Genomic DNA, 18868 nt, shown 5'->3' with positions numbered 1-18868 from the left:
TCAGTAAAGAAGTCTGCAGTCCTTCCCTAAACATATATGAGGGAACAAAAGTGATTAGTTTCTATTCTCTTTCTCTGATGGCTTCAGCCTTGTGGTTCCCAAGGGCACAAAGGAATCAAAGAGCTCAGCCCATTAATAGTTAACTCCAGCCTAGAGCCAAGCAGCCCCTGAAGCACCCTTAATGACTGCCTCTCACCAACCTCCAGCCCGACAGAAACCTGATAGACACGGCTAACACCATAATCTCAGAGCATGCTGAGATGAGATGTATCTTCTGTCACACACGTTTCCCGGGATTTCTTCTGGGCTGTCATCAAACCAAGGGCTGTTTGACCAGCCGTTTTCCCTCTCACTGCTGCAAGCCCCATGAAGGCAGCCCTGCTCTCCATACCACACACAATGCCGTGTACTGGTGTGTAGGTGAAAGCACCATTACCTGCAGACCAGACTTAGTCAGGTGTCACCATCCAGGTCTGTAAATTTGTGTTTAGATGGAGGAACAGTACAGCTTCCTCAGCAGACCACCTGACTCCAAACAAGTGATAGATTTAATCCATTAAAACACCATCACTTAATAGGATAATGCTGGAAATGCAACTGCCTGGTCAGTATTTGGATCTCCTCCTCAGCTAAACAACTTTGTAGCCACAAAGGCTCAAACAACAGGTTTCTCTGGACACAAGTTATTTTTAAAAATATACTGTTGATGTATCAAATTATTAATTCTATGGGATATCTTAGCAAGTTGAAGAAGAAATAATTTTTTTCAAAAGGTATGGCCAGGAAAAAAAATATACAGCAGGAGCTGGTGTCAGTGGACCAACACAGAATCCTTCTCCTTTCAAAACTAAGAGCTCTAGAAATATTCATATTAAATAAGAGTTTTCAGCAAGTATCTTTAGGTATGACTGCAGTAAAGGGTATCATACGCTAATTCTTTGACACATATTCTTTAATCATCACTGTGCATTTTCCTTGCAATGTCATATTTTATGTTCTACAATAAAAAAGGAGAAGAAGACATGAATTAATTAATAGATCTGTTTGTCTATAGGCTTATTTTAAACAGTGGCAAGGCTTGGGGTGCTCTGTATATGAGCAGTTAGCTAGTCTGGTAGGAAACATACTCCTGATTATCTTGACTTCTGTTATTTTGATAGAATAAAAAAATCCCCAGCAGTTGCTTTTTTAGGACAAAAAACCCACACAGCACTGCAGTCTCGATTATACTGTTAACCCTGTGCCATAAAGAGGAGGAAAATCTTACATATATTTCCTGGCTCCAAGTATTTTAATGATTCAAACTAAGCTTGACTATGCTTTAAACTAAACACATGGACAAAAGCCAAGTGAATTTGCTAAGACAATGTTTCTTCCTTTAAGCACTGTAAGTTAAAACAAGGACTAGGCTATTGGGTAATGCTCATTAAATTGTTTTACAGCAGCATATTTTCATTCATAGCATCTGGCAGCATGCTGAGTGCTCTTGGGTCTTGGAAATAAAACTAAATTTCTTCAGCAAACATAACACTCTACTAAAGTCTTCATCAAATATGTAAAAGTAGCTGGCAAGTTAAAGTTACTCGTGGTCCTCTGAGAACCATTTCACCCAAGAGTGAATAGTTCATCCTCAGGAAGGAGAAAAGAAAACCTATTTGACTACTAAGAGACACTGCAGTTTGCAATGGCAGCCATACAGCGTGACTGCGAACAGTGAAATTACCCCAAATTATGCAAATTTCCCTGCTGTAAGCTTCATTTTCACATTCCAGCATTGCTCATACTCATACTTAACTGCACACACCTGTGCAGTCACACTGGAGCCAACAACATATAGCTCACAAAGTAAAGTACTCGCACAAGTGATTTCCAGCACTTTAACCTGTGCCTCGGTTCTCTGATTATTTGCTAAATCAAATCACCCCTGGAAGATCTGCCAAACACATAGAAAAATATTCATTGCTCAATAGGCCAAGTCTTTCCTTCTTCCATCTTTGGCATAGTGTTGGCAAAGTGCAAAGAGCATTTTTAGACATTTCACTAAAAGTATTAAAAAATCTGGATAATTTCCACAACATGTATTTTTGACCTCTGTGCATGTAACTGCATACCATGATCTCTGTGTAGCTGTGGAAGAAGGACAGAAGTGATCCAAGACTCACAATAGCCCCTGAACAAGACCCAGCTAATGCAGGAAAACCTCTTACAAATTATTTCTGCAACATGTGCAAAAAAAACCCCACTTCGGAGAAAACATAATGGCTTTCCTGTGTTGAATTTACCGGGGAGTAGCACACCACTGCAGACAAATAATCTGCCAAAAACAAAGGAAACTTATACGGAATTACAAAGCCGCGCAATTTGCATAGTAATTCTTTCTAATTAAGAAAAGAAGATACAAGTTGTTTGTTATAAACATCAGCAGGCCCTGTGCAAATACGAAGGGCTCGCAGCCGCGCTGAGTATTTGTCGAATCAAAGCGACTCGCTGGAGAGTTTTATTGGTACAGCTGCGGCGCATGCATTTTATCACACATGCTAATAATCCTGGTTATGGCACTAACATTTTAATCATTTGTTCTCTGGGCTTGTTTCTCAAACAATTAGCACTAATGAATGGCCAAAATACCTCGGATCATATATGTCTAATTGCAGTCAAGAGCGGTTATTGTCCGCATGTACATTTCAATTCACCTCTGGGGATAATGTTTGTTAATTGTATTTCTTTATATAGCAAGTGAAAAAAGGCTGTTCACTCAAAAAGGGACTAAGTGTTCTCTTCTTTCCCTTTGTTCCCACAAGAAGCTAAAGTCACTTCAAGAGGCACTTAATCCCATCATCCATGGTTACAATTGCCTTACAGCATCAATCAAAAAGAATCTGAAGTAAAATGATGCAGCTATATTGTGTAATTAAAAGCAATTCAGGTAGTTATTACTTGGGGCATTTTCCAGGTCCAAATACTTAAAATGGCACTGCGGGGATTCTAAATACTGTAGTGTTTTAAATTTGGTGAACTACAATATCTCACAGAGAAAGGGAAGGAATATGCAAAAAAAAAAAAAATCTCCTAGTGTGTATTGTAAAGTGAAAGAAAAGAGGAGGAACAGCTAACGTTTGAAGTGACAAAATCTACAAGTCTCCATATAAAAGGGAAATAAAAATATCAAGAAGAGAGAAAAGGGGAGGAAAAAGAAAAGGACAGCAGTTTTCAAGGAAAAGAAATTCCTCGTAATTGTTTAAAAGTTAACATGTGAAAAAATGCTAACATTTCCTCGAATGGAAAACAAAAGCTCATGTCACAATCTTTACCATCAGAATACAGGTCCCCAGAATCTTAGTGCTCTCCTAGTGGATATAAATCCGGGTAAAGCAAGCAGCTCTTCTTTAGGAAAAAAAAAAGAAAAAAAGAAAAACACTTAAGTTAAAAGTGAAGAGCTATGATATTTACTTTTGAATAAAATGTAAAGGAAGGAACTTTACGTAACAACTGCCACTAAACCCTGATCCAATTATGCTGAAATTAAAACTGGGAGGTTATCAACATACCAAACACTCAGCTTTACATTTTGATTTCTTCCTTTGTTCCAGACTCAGTACGGTCATTTCCCTGACCCTCAAAAAACTAATTAAGAAACCCCCCCAAACCTAAGCCCTTGCCAGGGCAGGCAGAAGCCACCAGCTCTCATGGTTTGAGATCTCTTGACAAGCAGTTTTCTTTACTGGGAGAGGCTTTGTTTGATTTTAAACTTCCCACCATAAGGCTGATACTATCTCGCACAGATGTAACGTGAACATTAATTCCCCTGAAGCTGATGGAAAACATAAAAGTATAAAATTGGCCCCCCAAAAGTGTGAAGAAGGTGAAAGAATAAACCCTAATACTTCCACAGCATCCTAAGGGAGACAGGCGGTCTGCACCCAGCTGCGGGGACTGAGAGTGGTGAGCTGAAGAAGCGCTCACAAAAACTCAGTGAATTAAGAAATTTAACCCCCGTAACAACCAGCTTTGGATATCAAAAGGGACAGATTGGAGGGGGTTGCTCCTGAGAGCACTTGCCTGCTGGAAAAACTGTAGCAGGGAGAAATGAAAAAGGAGCTTCCAAGTGACCTTTCACAAGCACTCACTCCAACTGATCAGGACTCATTGCATTATAGCCAAAAAACAGAGAGCTGAACCAAATGGGAAGGGAGACCTTCACTGATAAAAAAAAAAAAAAAAAAAAAAAAAAAATCATGACACAAAGAAGTGTGAGTGGAAATGAAAGCTAAACACCAAATCCAAAGCTGATGGAAAGTAATTTTAGGAAAAATATGTGTCTTTGTCTGCTATTTATAATTTTTTCCTATGTCCACTAAATCAATGTAAGTTATATAACTGGGCACCAGAGAAAAGATTGAATACAAACCAGGAACTTACCAGGAAAGGCTTAAAATTATAAATTATGGACCCCCTAAGCCATAAAATGATAAAAGGCTATCATAGGTTAAATAGTTAACCAAACTTTCTCCTCCCATTAGCACTAAATGTAAAAAAAAAAAAAAAAAAGACCTTTTATTTACCCCACCAAGTTCTTTCAACTACATTTGACCCTGTTGTTTTGGTTCACTCTGAACTCCATCATGCCTTAAATTGCTTTGACTGAAGATCAGGCATTTTTTTCTTCTCAATTCAAAATGGCCAAATTAGACAGCGAAGATAAAAAATAAAGGACCACTGGCTTCTCATATTACTAACGTCTCCTGTTTTCAGGGCAGCAAAAATAGTCTGTTTATGAGGAAGGGGTGAGTGCTACAGTTCTTTGACTTAAGAAGTGAATTTCAAAAGAGATTTAAATAATGGCTCAGGGTGACAAGGGCTGCTGCTTCCTACTAATGGCAACAGGCTGCTCCTCTCGGACAGCCTGTGTGTGTGTGTGTGTGTGTGTTTGCTATCATCCAAGGTTAATTGGTGTCCTGTCTTGGGGAGCTTTAGCATATGTGACATACAGTTGAGGCTTTGCTCCCTTCCTTACAGTGTGGATAACTGAATAACTCGCCATGCCCATAAAGTATTCTCGAGCTGAGTTGTATCTCGCTTTGCTTTTACCATTGACAAAGTATCTGGCTCCTTGGGATTCTTTCTGCTGCTTAATCAGACCCACAGCACTGCAGGGCAATGGAAAAGCATTCTGTCTGTAACACATTCACTTTGCCACTTTCACCTAAGGAACATGTAGTTAAGATAACAATCAATTTCCCCATCTTCCTAAATATAAAGATACATATATAAACACTAAGTATGGACAGTTTTTGTTTCAAGAAAATTATAAGTGCTTTCATTTATTTAACTAATTCTGTTTCTAAGTTGCATTTTTTAAATCTACAACACTGTAAAGAGATTTTGCAAAATTTTGTTGAGCTGTATGTTTTCTTAAGGGAAACTCTTGCATTACATTTTTTTAACAGAATTGCAACTAGCAGCTGCAACAGAAATTTGCAACACGTTTTAAAAACCAAAACCACCCCACAATAAAGATGAAGATCCAATACCAATATCAAGAGATTTAGAAAAAAACTACACATAACTTAGCCCTTTTAAAGGTGTGCATGGAGAAGTAAGAAGATATTGCTTAGGATGTATGATGATGTATTATTTGTTTTGATTTACTTGGTTTTGAGTTTTGTGTACAGACAAATACGCACCAAGTGTTATCAGAGCTGTGTGGCATGAAGGAAAAAGCATGCCTTTGGAGGTTGAGAATCTTCCAATTCAGGGGGAGGACCAATAACATGTCCTGGAACATCCCATGCCAAAATCTGTCTTAGGAAGTGAATATATAAAACTCACAAATCTGCAATGGTTGCACTTTTATACAGTCAGACCTCTCCTGGTGGCCTCTGCAGAAAAGCTGAACTTTGAAGAGATTCTTTATGTCACTGCAAAAGCACTCTTGGCTCTTCCAGTTCTCCCCTCCATCTTACCAACAGGTACTTACTTCCCTTGCTCCTTATTCTGCCCCAGCATTTTCACGCATTGACTTTGCACCCACCCATCAAAATTTGGTACCACCCATACAAAAATTGGTAACTATGCTTGGGCAGAATTTCTTTTCCTCCTGAACATGCTTTTCCCCTCTTTTCTTTCCCACTCCCCTCTATTCCCTCCGCGTCAGTTCCCACACCAGGACACCGAGAGCATCCCCAGCTCCTGCAGCCCCTGCCACTGGTCCAGCTGTGTGCGCCTTGGCTAAATGCTACAAGGTCAAGATCGAGACCAGGATTCAAAAATTCCACGCTAATTACTGTGATTAAAGTCCGAGTCCCAAACTCATCCAAAGACTCCTGAGCAGTTTAGAAGCAGGCTGCTAATGAGTTATATACAAAATAAGAAACAGGCACTTGATAAAGTCAGAATCAATAAAGTGCCATTCCTGCCTGTTAAAATGATCTTGCCATCCTAAACAGTCACTATGCTCACCAGAGCCTGTGCAGGTTAGATATCCATGTCTGCATGGCGTGAGAGAAAACAGTACAGTCCTTGAAATCACTTCTGATTTATATCTGAAGTAAAATAAAATTACACTAAATCTGTGACTGACAATATTTAGCAAAAGGAAATGAATAGAGTGTCAATGCACTAGTGCTGCAGAAGTCAGAGGAAAGAAGGAATTTGTCATCCACTTTGGGTCTTTCAGAATTTCTGATTTTTTATTACAAACTGTTGTCTTCATCATTTTGGTTGTGGTGGGGATATTTTACAAACTGAAGGTCCCTTCACACTTCTAAGAATTTTTAACTGGTAGACCATATTTTATCTCAATTTGCAATTTATGTCAGTCTACACTTAGTCAAACCACAAACATTTTTATGATTTCTGTACTTAGAAACATAGGTAAATTATAATACTAAATAAGACACAGACATTTTTATCATATAGGAAAATGAAAACAATATTGCAGTCTTCCCTGTATTTTGAAATGGCTCCTGTAAACCCACTTGAGCATGTGCCTAGCCCAGAGAAATCAAAAGGACTAGTCAAACACTTACAGTTAACCGTGTGCTTAAGTGCCTCCAGGACTGGGGATTAATTTTGAATTATGAAACTTAGGCTATACATATAGTAGGTCAACCTACTTTTTTTCAAGTTTTTGTACAGAGACTTGTGCAAAATTGAGACTTAGATGTATAAAGATGCAGTCCAGGTAGTGAATAACTTTTAAACAATATAAAGATGCTCAATTTCAGCTGGAGAAAAAAAACAAACCTGCATGATATTTTCAGGCCAGGATTAAAAGTAAAAATATTATTTATGTTTAGCTAAGCATGATTTTGTAAAATTATTATATTATGCAGAGGAATTATTAAACAGAAGAATTATTTTGCATTAAACTGGACTTATTCAGAACGTTTTCTGTGCCAAATAACTGAGCAGTGAAGAACAATTTAGGAAGCAATTAGTAAATATTAAATCACTGAAGAACAGAACTATAAAACTACAATGCACTGCAATTACATAAAAAAAGAGAAAATGTTGTAATTACATCAAAGCTGATGCAATATGACAGAAAAAAAGAACGAATACACAATGCTATTAGTTCAACAGCAATTGTGGCCACACTAATTGAAAATCAACTGCTCTCTGGTTTTGAATACAAGCCCGGTGGAAATTTAAAAATATTTCCTAAATGGAAGATAAAGAAGAATGCTTAGAAATCCTGCAGTGCTCCAGGCAACACTTAACTTTGGAAATGTCTACAGGCAGAAATACTACCCTGCAATATGGCTCAGGATGGCACAAACAAGCATCTGTGTTTATTTTTTAACTAGTGGATTTATAAGAGCAATGAAATCCCTACATAAGCATTTTATATTGACCTGATATGGACTTACTGTTTTAACCAGCTTTTTAACTAACTCCATAAGTTAATAAAGGCAACTACATGAATCCTTACTGCCTACACATTAAGATAAGAAAAACATTCATTAAGCAATATCCAGACTGTTTTAATTACAGGAATATCACTCTTATTTGTAGTATAATGTTCGTTAAGTACAGTATAACATTTTCTTAAAATGCCCCAGAGGCAGCTAAACTCTTGATTAGCTATTAAAAAAAAAAAAAATTCCCTTAACTTCAATCGCAGGAGTTAATGCCTACTGCAATGAAATTCCAGCACTTATAATCATGCAAAAATGTCATATGTAAATCTTATTAACCATGAAAACATTATATAAGATCAAATGAATCTTCTATGCTGTTAGCACTACTCAGTGTTAGCAAAATGTTGGAATCTTTCTGTGATGATTGTGGTTGTAACAATAATAAGCCCAGCCCTATTTCTTTTGAAAATGACATCAATTGAAAAACAGCTCTTATTTTATTAAATTCAAAATATAGCAAGGAATGCCCAAAAATTCTGACTTCTATATTTTCATGCCTTTAACTACATCTCTGTTCTATTATCCAATGTTAAAACATACAAAACTAGTAGCAGAGAGTGGATTAAAAAACAGTATAAAGACAGAACCTTCATGATATCCAGTAAATAAACACTTTATTTAACTGCTTTATTATCCAATAATAAAACTTCCTTTTCCCCCTGCCTTTTCCACTACATTACAAAATTTAACATTATTACTGTTATTGTACAGAGGACAATGAAACATCTACATTTTTTTCAGTATTTATCCTGCATCTCCCCTTATTCCATACATGTCTTGAAAAAAAAGCTGTTTATTTTTTATTTGCCAACACCATCAAGAATTTAAAAAGTCATGACCAACAAGATGCATTAAAAATTGCAGTATTTTTAAAATGCACATTGAAACATTGTTTTCTGGTTCTGTGCCCCTGACTTTGTATTTCCAAGCTTTTTCAAAGACAAAAATTTTCTTTAAAAGGAAAAAAAAAGTTAAAGGTACGATTTCAGGAATCTAGGATTAAAGGAAATAACAAATACGGTGACGTTAATGATAAATAGGTGACAGTTGTCAGCTCATTTTGGTCATTCACAAAAGCAGCTGAAGGATAATTTTATTATATGGGAACAGGCATGCCAAACCCTAATTCAGCAATGGCCCTCCAAAACCATCTCTGTAGTAAGGTCAGCAAACTAAAAATTGCAAATTTAGCACCCACCAATGTCTTCAAGCTCAGCACCTCTCTATCCACAGCGTTTCCCATAGTGACTGATCAGCATTTGCCACCCTGAAAGGGACAAATCCCTCACTCTGCTGAGCTGGTGGGTCAGATCCTACCAACCCCATGGGTGCATATTTATGGGGTGTGGTCAAAGCCATGGGTGCACCTTTCCAGAGCAGATTCAGCCATAATCTTCCTCTGACTAAGGCAGTTCCTCATGTCCCTTGAGGAGGCAATCTTGCCAGGGGGAGATGAGCCCCATCCCAGGGTGTCCCCAGCAGGGAACCAATTTCAAGGAAGACATTGCCTGTCCTACCAGGCATAACCTTTGCTGCACAGGCAAGCTCAGAGACCATAAAGGTGCTGAACCTACCAAGGCAGATAATATGAATGTGTGATGGATGATAAACACTGGCCAAGGAATACAATGTAACACTAAATCAGAAGATTGCTATAGCTTTACATTTTTTTTAGCCCTATTCCTAAGCTACTTTTAGAATTTAATTCTCTAAACATTTTCACAGAACTTTTCAGATTAGCTTTGCCACATCCCAGGAAACTCAGAAACCTATCCTAAAACCATGGCTCCCAGGTCCCTGTTTCAGATCCCCCACTTAGAAAGTCCCATCCCATTTGATCGTCAGTTCGTCATCAACATGGATGCTTTAAAAAATCATCCAGACTGAAAGTCAGATGGAGTGAAAATCAACTTCTCTGCAAATCAGTATGATTTTATAGGAAGGAAGGAAGGAAGGAAGGAAGGAAGGAAGGAAGGAAGGAAGGAAGGAAGGAAGGAAGGAAGGAAGGAAGGAAGGAAGGAAGGAAGGAAGGAAGGAAGGAAGGAAGGAAGGAAGGAAGGAAGGAAGGAAGGAAGGAAGGAAGGAAGGAAGGAAGGAAGGAAGGAAGGAAGGAAGGAAGGAAGGAAGGAAGGAAAGGTCAAATTATCAGGTAGCAGCTCTTTTTGGGGGCACCTGATCGGCCTGTGCAAGTGCAAGTGCAAATCCAAGCACTCTTATTTTATTAAATGCTCTGTGGAAGTTTCTTATCTGTATTTCCCAGGTGAAATTACTTGTGTGGTTATGGTTGCTATAACATATATTTACCCTAGCCAGAGAACACATGAAAAGCCCATTGACATTGAGGCAAAGCTGAAGAATCAAAGCTGCTCCCCTCACCAATGACCTTATTTCACAGGATGCCCCTTTTCTCCCAAAAATCACCATTTCTTTAAATGTGGGTTTTCTATCTCATTGCATCACAATGCTCATCTTCATCAGTGGCTCCCCTGTCTTAAAATTAAATTTTAGAAAACAGTCTTGTCCTTGATGTTTGCCTAGAGGGGATGAAAGAGTTGGACATTAGAGAGAAGTTGGCAGAGAGGGAAGGGAAAAAAGAGACAGAAGAAGAGGTCACCAAGCACACAGATTGCTTGGGAGACCCATGAAGAAGAAATTCTTCCAACTGCCTTAGTTTCAGAGCGAGCGTTTTTCACCTCTAAATTCTTGACACAGGCTGTTCAATATTTATTTAAAAATAAGTGAAGAGGAAAAATCCAGTGCCTCCCTTGCAATCTGCATATATAAAGAAAATGGCTTTTAGCTCATAATGATTGCACATTATAGATAAGCAAAAGTCCTGGATTACATGAAAATAAAATCTATAAGGAGAAATAGGATTAAGTCTACTTCCACATAACAGCTTTTATGACATTTAAATGAACAGCTGTGTTTCTTTAAGTAAGTGTTATAGCGTTCCACATCTGTATAAAAACTGAACGACAGACTCTCCGAACTCACTGATATATAACCTTGTAAGGAAAAAAAAACAACCCTGTGAAAATGCATAAAGGCATTGCTTGTCTTTCCTTTAAGTCTTCTTTAACAACCTGTGTCATGAATACAGGTTTAGGCTTAAGGATGACATATGTCTTTTGTCCTGTATTGGATAAAGAGAAAAATTATTCCATTACTGAATCAGCCAACTTTTTTCTTTGGGTAACATTTTAGATATACTTTAGTGCAAAGACCTTGAGATACATTTTAATTCTGCAGTGCATGTCAGTAATCTGTAAGAATATTAAGAAACAGTACCTCCCAAAGCTGATATTATATATAAGGAATTTGGACATTTTGAACCAATTTTAGTTGCACTCGATGCCTTGTTTACCATCATCTGTTTCCTTACTGATAGGAAGAATGTCATGGATGTTTCAATTTTTATCTTCTTCCTGAATAACAGTTTAGTTGAGCTGGTGTCTCAGTACTGGCAAAATTTTTTGACAGAGACTAACATCAGATGTGGCAAAAAAAAATGGTGGCATATCCACTCTCTTCTCTAGAGCACACCCAGCAGGCAAAGCCTTCCTCCTTTTTTGTGTCATTTGTGTTTAAAGAACATGCAAAACAATGACCTCATTAGTTCTATGTGCAAGCAAGAACAGGATTTGAGGCTCTAAGCAGACATTAAAATAGGCCCACCCTTAAAGGTAAGGTTTTCTTTTGGCCTGCAGCCACAACAGTTGGAGGTGACCACTTACATCTGTGTGCTTATGTTTATATATTTATGTGCCTGTATATATCTATCTACATACACAATCTATTTATATATGTGTGCACATACAAATGTACATACATAAATGTGCATATATGTACACATGTATGTATATAAGAAGACATGGCACAGAAGCACTTGATCAGTGGAAAGTGGCAAAAATTATTGACTTCCATAAATCCAATAATAAAACTGTTTTTTCTCCAACTTTTAGTCTCAAACATTCTGGAGTAAACTACCTGTTCCTGCATCTCCAGCAAAGGCATTAGAGTGGGAATTCTCCAGTGGAATACAAAGTTTCCCCAGAGCCTCATGTATACTAGTCTGAAGGTTGTTCCATTACTTATCCATGGCGCTGCCTCGCTTTGAGGTCTTTGCATCACACACTTTGCATCCACACACTGTGGGCATCCTGTGCATTCTTGCAAGTTCAGCTGTTTTATATTTACAGCTGCTGTAGACTGAAGCCATGTCTCAGTGAGCCAAAGCAGTGCTGCCCTTCACATTACTGCTGTCTTTGACAAATCCCTGCCAGAATAAACAAGGCACGTGTTTTTTGCCACAAATGACACTCCTTCTTTCCACTTCATCTCTTGGAGCTCAACGCTTTTAGCCATGAAAAAGTGAACACTTTTATATCCTTTTTTCCTTGACTCTACTCATACTACTTTGGAGATGAAGGAGGGAATTTAGAGGCTGTTTCACCAAGTCTCTACCAGTATATGTTAATAGGGGAGAAGAAAGACTAATGGTTAAAATAGACATTTCCAGTGATACCTAGAGGCATTAAACTGAACCACAAAAGTATGGGGTTGGGAGAATAGATAATAATTCTTTCCTTTTTCCCTTTGGGAAGCACCAGGATAAGATGGGGCATACTCTTGCCATGAGTATCTTAAGGGTCTTTTCCAATCTAAATTATGTTCTCCTTTCCTAAGGGCCTAGTCTGCGTTGAGAAAACCACAACTGAGGCCTTAGAAAAACAGTCTCTGTTCCTGTCCTAGAGCAGATATAAATTGTTTTCCACCATGACAACAGTCATACATGCTAACTTGAACATTTCAACGATGTTGTTGGATTTCAATCCACAAAAATGATATTACAAATATTAATAAGTACACCTATTCATGCCTCTGTGGCTTATATTGGTTTGAAAAATAAATAACCAGTAGTTAAGTTGCAGGTGGTTGTAATTATACTAATCTTCAATAGTCTGTTTCATTATTCTCTAACCTCTGCAAAAATGTTCCTGTTATGAGGAAAACAAACAGAAGACAGATTCTAGACCAGGACAGATTGAATTATGGAGAAGTGAAGAAAAAAGAGGCTGGAGAGACAAATAAGGTTTCAGGTGGCTGCCGTATATTTATTACCCTGTTATTTTAACAGACATTCACATCTTGATTAAAATATGCTTTTATTATTCTCTACACCTTTTCCATTGCTTGGAAACAGCAATCAACAAATCAATGTTTAACCTACCACAAGGAATATTAGGGTGGCTTTGAAAACAGGAAAGATGGAGAACCTTTGTAAGACTGTTCATGTTTGAGGGTCAGTAAGGAAGAAGCCTAAAAACCATCCACAGGAGGAAGAGAATGAAAAGGTAATTGTAAGCTGCAAGATGCCAGGTCTGGCAGAGTAATGAAGTGAAGAAAGCCCAGGACCTGAGCACCACAGACATGAAAAACCAAAGCTGACAGCATGTAACAGGCAGCTCTAGAGGTGAGTCAAAGCAAGAGAGGCAGCCCTGAACAGCCAGCACGGCAGGATGGTCCAACTGGCCAGGAGAGGGGTGACAAATGCACAGGGTCTTGGTGAGATGGCCCTCAGGCACCACAAGGGCAATTGGGTTTTGGCTCTGTGCAAGTGGCAAGGCAGACCCTGACAGGATATGTCCCCAACCGAGCCCCCACAGAAGACAAGGAAGGACTGTGGGAGAGAAGAACAAGCAAAGGAGGTGAGACCATGGAAAAGAAACCACACCATCAACCAGGGATGCAAAAAAGGAGACATAGTAGACATTCACTTAGAAAGTCTGAAGAAAACAAGGTCAAAGGCAAGATTAAAAGAGCAAGGTGAAGATGAAGGTAACTTTAAAAAAAGGGGGAAGAAAAAGGGAGAGGACAAGGTCAGTGGAGATTTTGGTGAGGGAGAATCAGTGAAGCAGGGACTGAGGAGTCTCTTGATGCAGCATCAGAGACAGAGAAGATGTATTGACTCAGGGCAGCCAACTGTATCACTTAAGGAAAACAGGGATAGAATGCCATAAGTCTTTGAGGAATGAAGCAGTGGAAAGAGGAGTCAAGGATGGGAGCACGGGGGAGAAAGAGGAGGAAGCAAAAACGAGACAGTGGGATCTTGATTCAGCCAATAAGCTGAGTATAATGTGAAGAGTCTGAGCACTCGTGTAATATCACTTGACTAACCACCACTCTGAATCAGGGCCTGGTTCAGGAGCCTTCCAGTGAAAGACTGGGAAAGAAGATGTGTAAAACACAGAACACAATGGTTCAGCACAGAGAATGGAAATGAAATGGGAACTTCAATGCTCATTCCAGATGAAGCCCGTCCAAAACTTTCCAAGTGTGACCTTTCACCTCACTTCATAGAGAAAACAGAAAAATGTTTTTACTTGGCCTACACACTGATTTCCTGCTTACAAGCCATCATTTTAATCTAGGCCTCTAGATTGTTTTGCCAGCACTTAATGTTGCATAAAAATAAAGAAACTTCAGCTCCCTGCAAAGCAGTGCAAGTGACTGAACTTCCTTTCAGTAGCCAGAACTACATCTATTAAATGTGTGAAATGCTAAAGGTAACAGTGTCCAACAATGGAAAATGAAGTAAAAAGAATTTAGACCAACCTCAGGAACCAGTTTGCCAAAATTATGGGTGAATGCTAGGGGAAAAGGACAATTAATACAGGGACAGATGGCTAAGCAAAAACAAAAGCCATTATCTAAAACCTGGCTAAGGAAAGCTTAGCAACTGATTGTTCAACAGAAGGAATTAAAGAACTCAATTAAATATAGTACTATCAATAGTTTGGATCATAAGGAATAAGAAAATAGAGGACTTGCTCTAATTTGTGGCAATATTAAATTCTTTCTGTGCTTATATTAAATATTAAGGTGCTCAAGTTTTATACAGAAACAGACATTTCTCATCCTTGTGAGAAGGTGGATTACAGAATGCAAACAAACTCTAGGCCAGTAATGAAAGCTTCAGTGACTTGACAAGTCTTAGCAAACCATAACTGTATTCTGCAAGTAGTCTGCAGCTCAGGAGATCCTTGCTGAAATATGACAGTCTTTCCCTCCCCTATTGATTCCCCCCAAAACAAGCACGCATATAGTCCTGGAAAACCATACTCAGATGAGATGAGCAGTCTTTAGCTGTGTCCCTACGGGAGTGAAGGGTTACTCCAGAAAAGCAGCATCAATTTTTGAAGGTGTCCCACCTGAAACACATCAGCTGACAGCTACCACTGAGCAAGAGTTGGGAGGAAAGCATGGGAAGTGGTACAAGGAAGATATGTCTCACATGTGCTTAGAGTCATGCCAGGATAGAGATCTGCAACCTCTGGCAACTCTTAGCAGAGGGAGGGTGTAGCACAAGCTCTGACAATCCACTGGCATCACAACTTGACGTGCTCTCTGCCAAGCAGCCCATGTAAAACTGCATTTGTGGGAGTCGCAGCCGCTCTCCATGCTAAGAGCAGGTACACACATTGCAGTCAAATCACTTGGTCCCATACAAAAAGAATTAACGCCAAATAAATGTCTGAATGTCTGCCTGCAGCCTCAGTACAAACATTGACTCTCTCAGGGGACCACTCCATGAAAAGTTGCACAAGTAATGAAACTGAAGCCTTCTAACAGCTTTACACAGCACAAAATGATGGCTAAACCTGTCTGCCATCGCTGCCTGGTACAAACAGTTTGAACCGATAGGCCTCATTCATACGTGCAAGTGATGTTTGGTTCTTTTTGATATTTTTGCAGTACTTTAATTATTTTACTAATTAGTTGACATTAATTGTTTCAACATATCACATCTCCATGGTGGCATCATCAGTTTGTAATAGAGGCTTCTTTAAGAAAAGAAATAGCTTCTTAATTTTTTTAAATTAAAAAAAGTTAATAATTACAGGAACACTGACAGTGTTGCTATAGTTACGACTATATCAGCCTTTCACTTACAACTCCCCGTTTTCAAGGGTCAATAACTCAGTTGTCAAAAATCCCACTGGGCAGTAGCCTGACACATCTTAGACATAAATGAAACAACTGCATAAATAAAAATCAGCTGTTACACACTTGTGAACATTTTGAAGCAAATCAGTCTTTCCATGTGATATTTTTGAGCATCCAACAGTTTTGTGGCTTTTTCATATACATTTTTTGGCAGGCTGTTAGTCCTATAGGTGCCCCAGTGTTTTTGGCAACTGCCAGAGGGAAAGGAAGAAGAGCCATCACTTTTTCCTCCAGCCATTTCATCCCATCCTGCCAGAAAGGAAGCAATTCTGGACGTGCCCGCTACGCTCCCAACAAAACTTCCCCAGGATTTTCAGGCACAAAAGCTTCACACGCATGTGCAGCAGCTGGATTACCACAAAAGACCATAACGGCCCTAAGAGCCGTTACGGTATATCAAGTGAGTAAACCGAAAACTAAGAAGGATTTACACAATGACCATAGTGGCTCCCTGGGAGCCGTTACGGTCTATCAGGTCAAAAATCCACTTTTCAAAGAGCGCCTAAATATGTGTATACCCAACAGGGCCTTGGATCTCCAGAGCAACTATCACACACATTTTCAAAATCACCCGGGGAAGAGAAGGGAGATTACACCAAACAACATAAAGAGAAATTTTTTTTTACAATGAATAAAAGACATATCATGCAAATTTTAAAGACCTACATTTAAATGGAAAAAAGTGCATGTTAAGTTGAGAAATGGGATATAACATGATTTCTTCATTGTCAAAACAGGTCCTTTGAGGTTTCTTTTCTTTTTTTTTTTTTTTTTTTTTTTTTAATGAGAATTAAATGAAAAAGGAAATTTCTCACCAAAGCAAATCACTTAAAAAAATAAAAAGTTAGGTTTCAAGAAGTGTAGATATAACGCAATTACAGCTGGGTTTTGAGTTGCAGTTCTACTGCATTTCAAGTCTCTAGTCACGGCACAAGTTGGTAAGAAGGCTCAGCTTTGCCTTCCTCTAATTCTCTCCCATTGTGTCACAAAATGAACAAGTTATTCAAGACAGTAATTTTCTCCATAAAAGCCACGTCTATTTTTTTCTAAAAAGAAATCTGTAATAAATCATCAGCCTACTTACTTTTTCTTCTTCCCCTTCCTTTACATGACATATTTGTTCCTGCAGCAAACCTGTAAGAGAACACTTTCTCTCTATGACCTGAGATAACGGTAATGTTGAAAGAATGGCCTCACTTGTCAAAGATTAGAGGGCTGTCTGCAGCCTACACTCGTCTTTACTTCAGCCAAATAGGCCCAATAAATGCTAATACTCAGCATGACGCATTGAGAACGCTAAGCCTCAACACTGACTAAGAAGAAAGTATCACAAATTTACTGAAATTATCTATAGCACAATAGAGAAGAGAAGGAATTAATCAAAGTCTCTCTCTTAATGCAATGCTTGATTGAACTATCCCAATCCCTTTTTAAATAGGATAACCTAGTGGCAAGTGACCCTGATGACACATCCTAGAGAGGTACACAAGTACCACTTGTTCGATTTTTTTTCTTTTATGACCTCATTAAGAAGGATTTTGAAGATTGTTCCTGAGTATGAGAACAAAGTGTCTGAAGATATCTCTAGCTTTTTATGTCTTTAGCCTTTTGCTGTTGAAATAGATTTTGAACAAGTGTTTATAAACTAAGTAACAAACAAAAAAAAAATCCTTAAAAATCAAATCTACTAAAGCTACCTTTTCTTAAATGCAAAGACTAGCTAAGTCTCCAAGAAACAAGAAAGTTTTGCCAAGATGAACCCATGATTGCATCTACCCCCCGCCCTGTATTCCCTCTCTCTCCTTTCCTGTTATAGACCCCATTAATTAGATTTGGCGGCAATTTTCCCTTCCTTATCAGGGAAGACAGACTCTGCCAAATCTGCTAGTGTGAAAATACTCCATCGCCACTAACATTTTTTCCTAAGTGTTTGTTGATTCCACGCTTGGATTTAATATCAAGGATTATATTTTATAACCAGAAACAAACAAACAGATTTATAACTGAAGACAGAAAGGCAAACAGCAGAAAAAAAAAGCGAGCCAAGTACTGAACCTAAATGTAGCATTTTTATTGACTTCTTAGAAACCAAATAACCTGGCATATTAGTGTGTGCATTCTGCAACAGACATTCAGCCCCATTGTACTACTTAGAAGAGAATAAAAAGAAACCCTACTGTTTGAAATCCAGCGGAACATCCCCACAACAGAGCACAACTGTTCCCTCATGCATGAATGGGAAGGAGATGAAAGAAAAGATGGACTTCTGAGGTACAGCAAAAAACAAAGACAACAAAAGTGCTGATCATGAGGGAATGACACAACTCATTGCTGCAAAAAGGATGAGAGAAAGGAGCTCAAACAATGGTGCAGACAGCTAAGTGACATGTAGAAGAATTGAAAAATCTACAGAAGTGTCTTTTCTTTCCACACTTGACGAGAAACAATTAAATGTTGGTACATCTGTCATAAAAAAGATAATCGAAACCTGTTACCATCATTATAGACGGTAACTTAACTACCAAAACTGTAACTGTCCAATTAAGTGTTACCCCCTCTGTTATCTATACCACTTGCTAAAATGAAAAAAACCCTTTAATGTTGGTGATGATTTACACCAGTATAGTTGCTACAAGCCATGGGGCTGAACTGGCACATTTTATAAGGTGGATGTTTAGGCTACAGGGTACCTATGTCTATTTGCACACACACAGATGGGGGAAGGCAGGCACACACGGGTACATGCAGGCTCACATGCGTGAGCGCACGCATTCACGCACTTGCTCTCGCACACCCACTTGCAAGGATAAATTTTACAAACAGATGAGGTTTTTGACAAGGAATCCAAAAAACCCAGATAATTGCCAGAAGCCTCACTAGGTGTTTACTCCCCTGAAGGTCCACCAGCCTGCGAAAACAACACCGTGCTAAACTAA

At 38.7% G+C, this 18868-nt stretch overlaps 2 protein-coding genes across 16 annotated transcripts in view; one reads left to right on the top strand and one right to left on the bottom strand.

Moving 5' to 3' along the window:
- Positions 1 to 18868, bottom strand: part of CLYBL (citramalyl-CoA lyase) — a 187906-nt gene that overhangs the window by 102693 nt on the left and 66345 nt on the right. The gene's annotated exons all lie outside the window — the stretch shown is intronic.
- The window catches only part of LOC148224866 (uncharacterized), a 139044-nt gene that overhangs the window by 105050 nt on the left and 15126 nt on the right, over positions 1 to 18868 (top strand). The window contains exon 6 of one of the 9 annotated variants that reach the window (XM_088159867.1): positions 88 to 6270. The exons of the other annotated variants lie outside the window; for them this stretch is intronic. The gene's annotated coding sequence lies outside the window, so the exon portion shown is untranslated. Of the gene's footprint in view, positions 1 to 87; positions 6271 to 18868 lie in introns of those variants that run through there. 9 annotated transcript variants of the gene reach the window in all.

Source organism: Sturnus vulgaris, chromosome 2 (genome assembly GCF_052056855.1).
Source record: "Sturnus vulgaris isolate bStuVul1 chromosome 2, bStuVul1.hap1, whole genome shotgun sequence".
NCBI lineage: Eukaryota > Metazoa > Chordata > Aves > Passeriformes > Sturnidae > Sturnus > Sturnus vulgaris.
The sequence above is the reverse complement of the archived record's forward strand: the minus strand, read 5'-3'. Positions and strand labels throughout refer to the sequence as shown.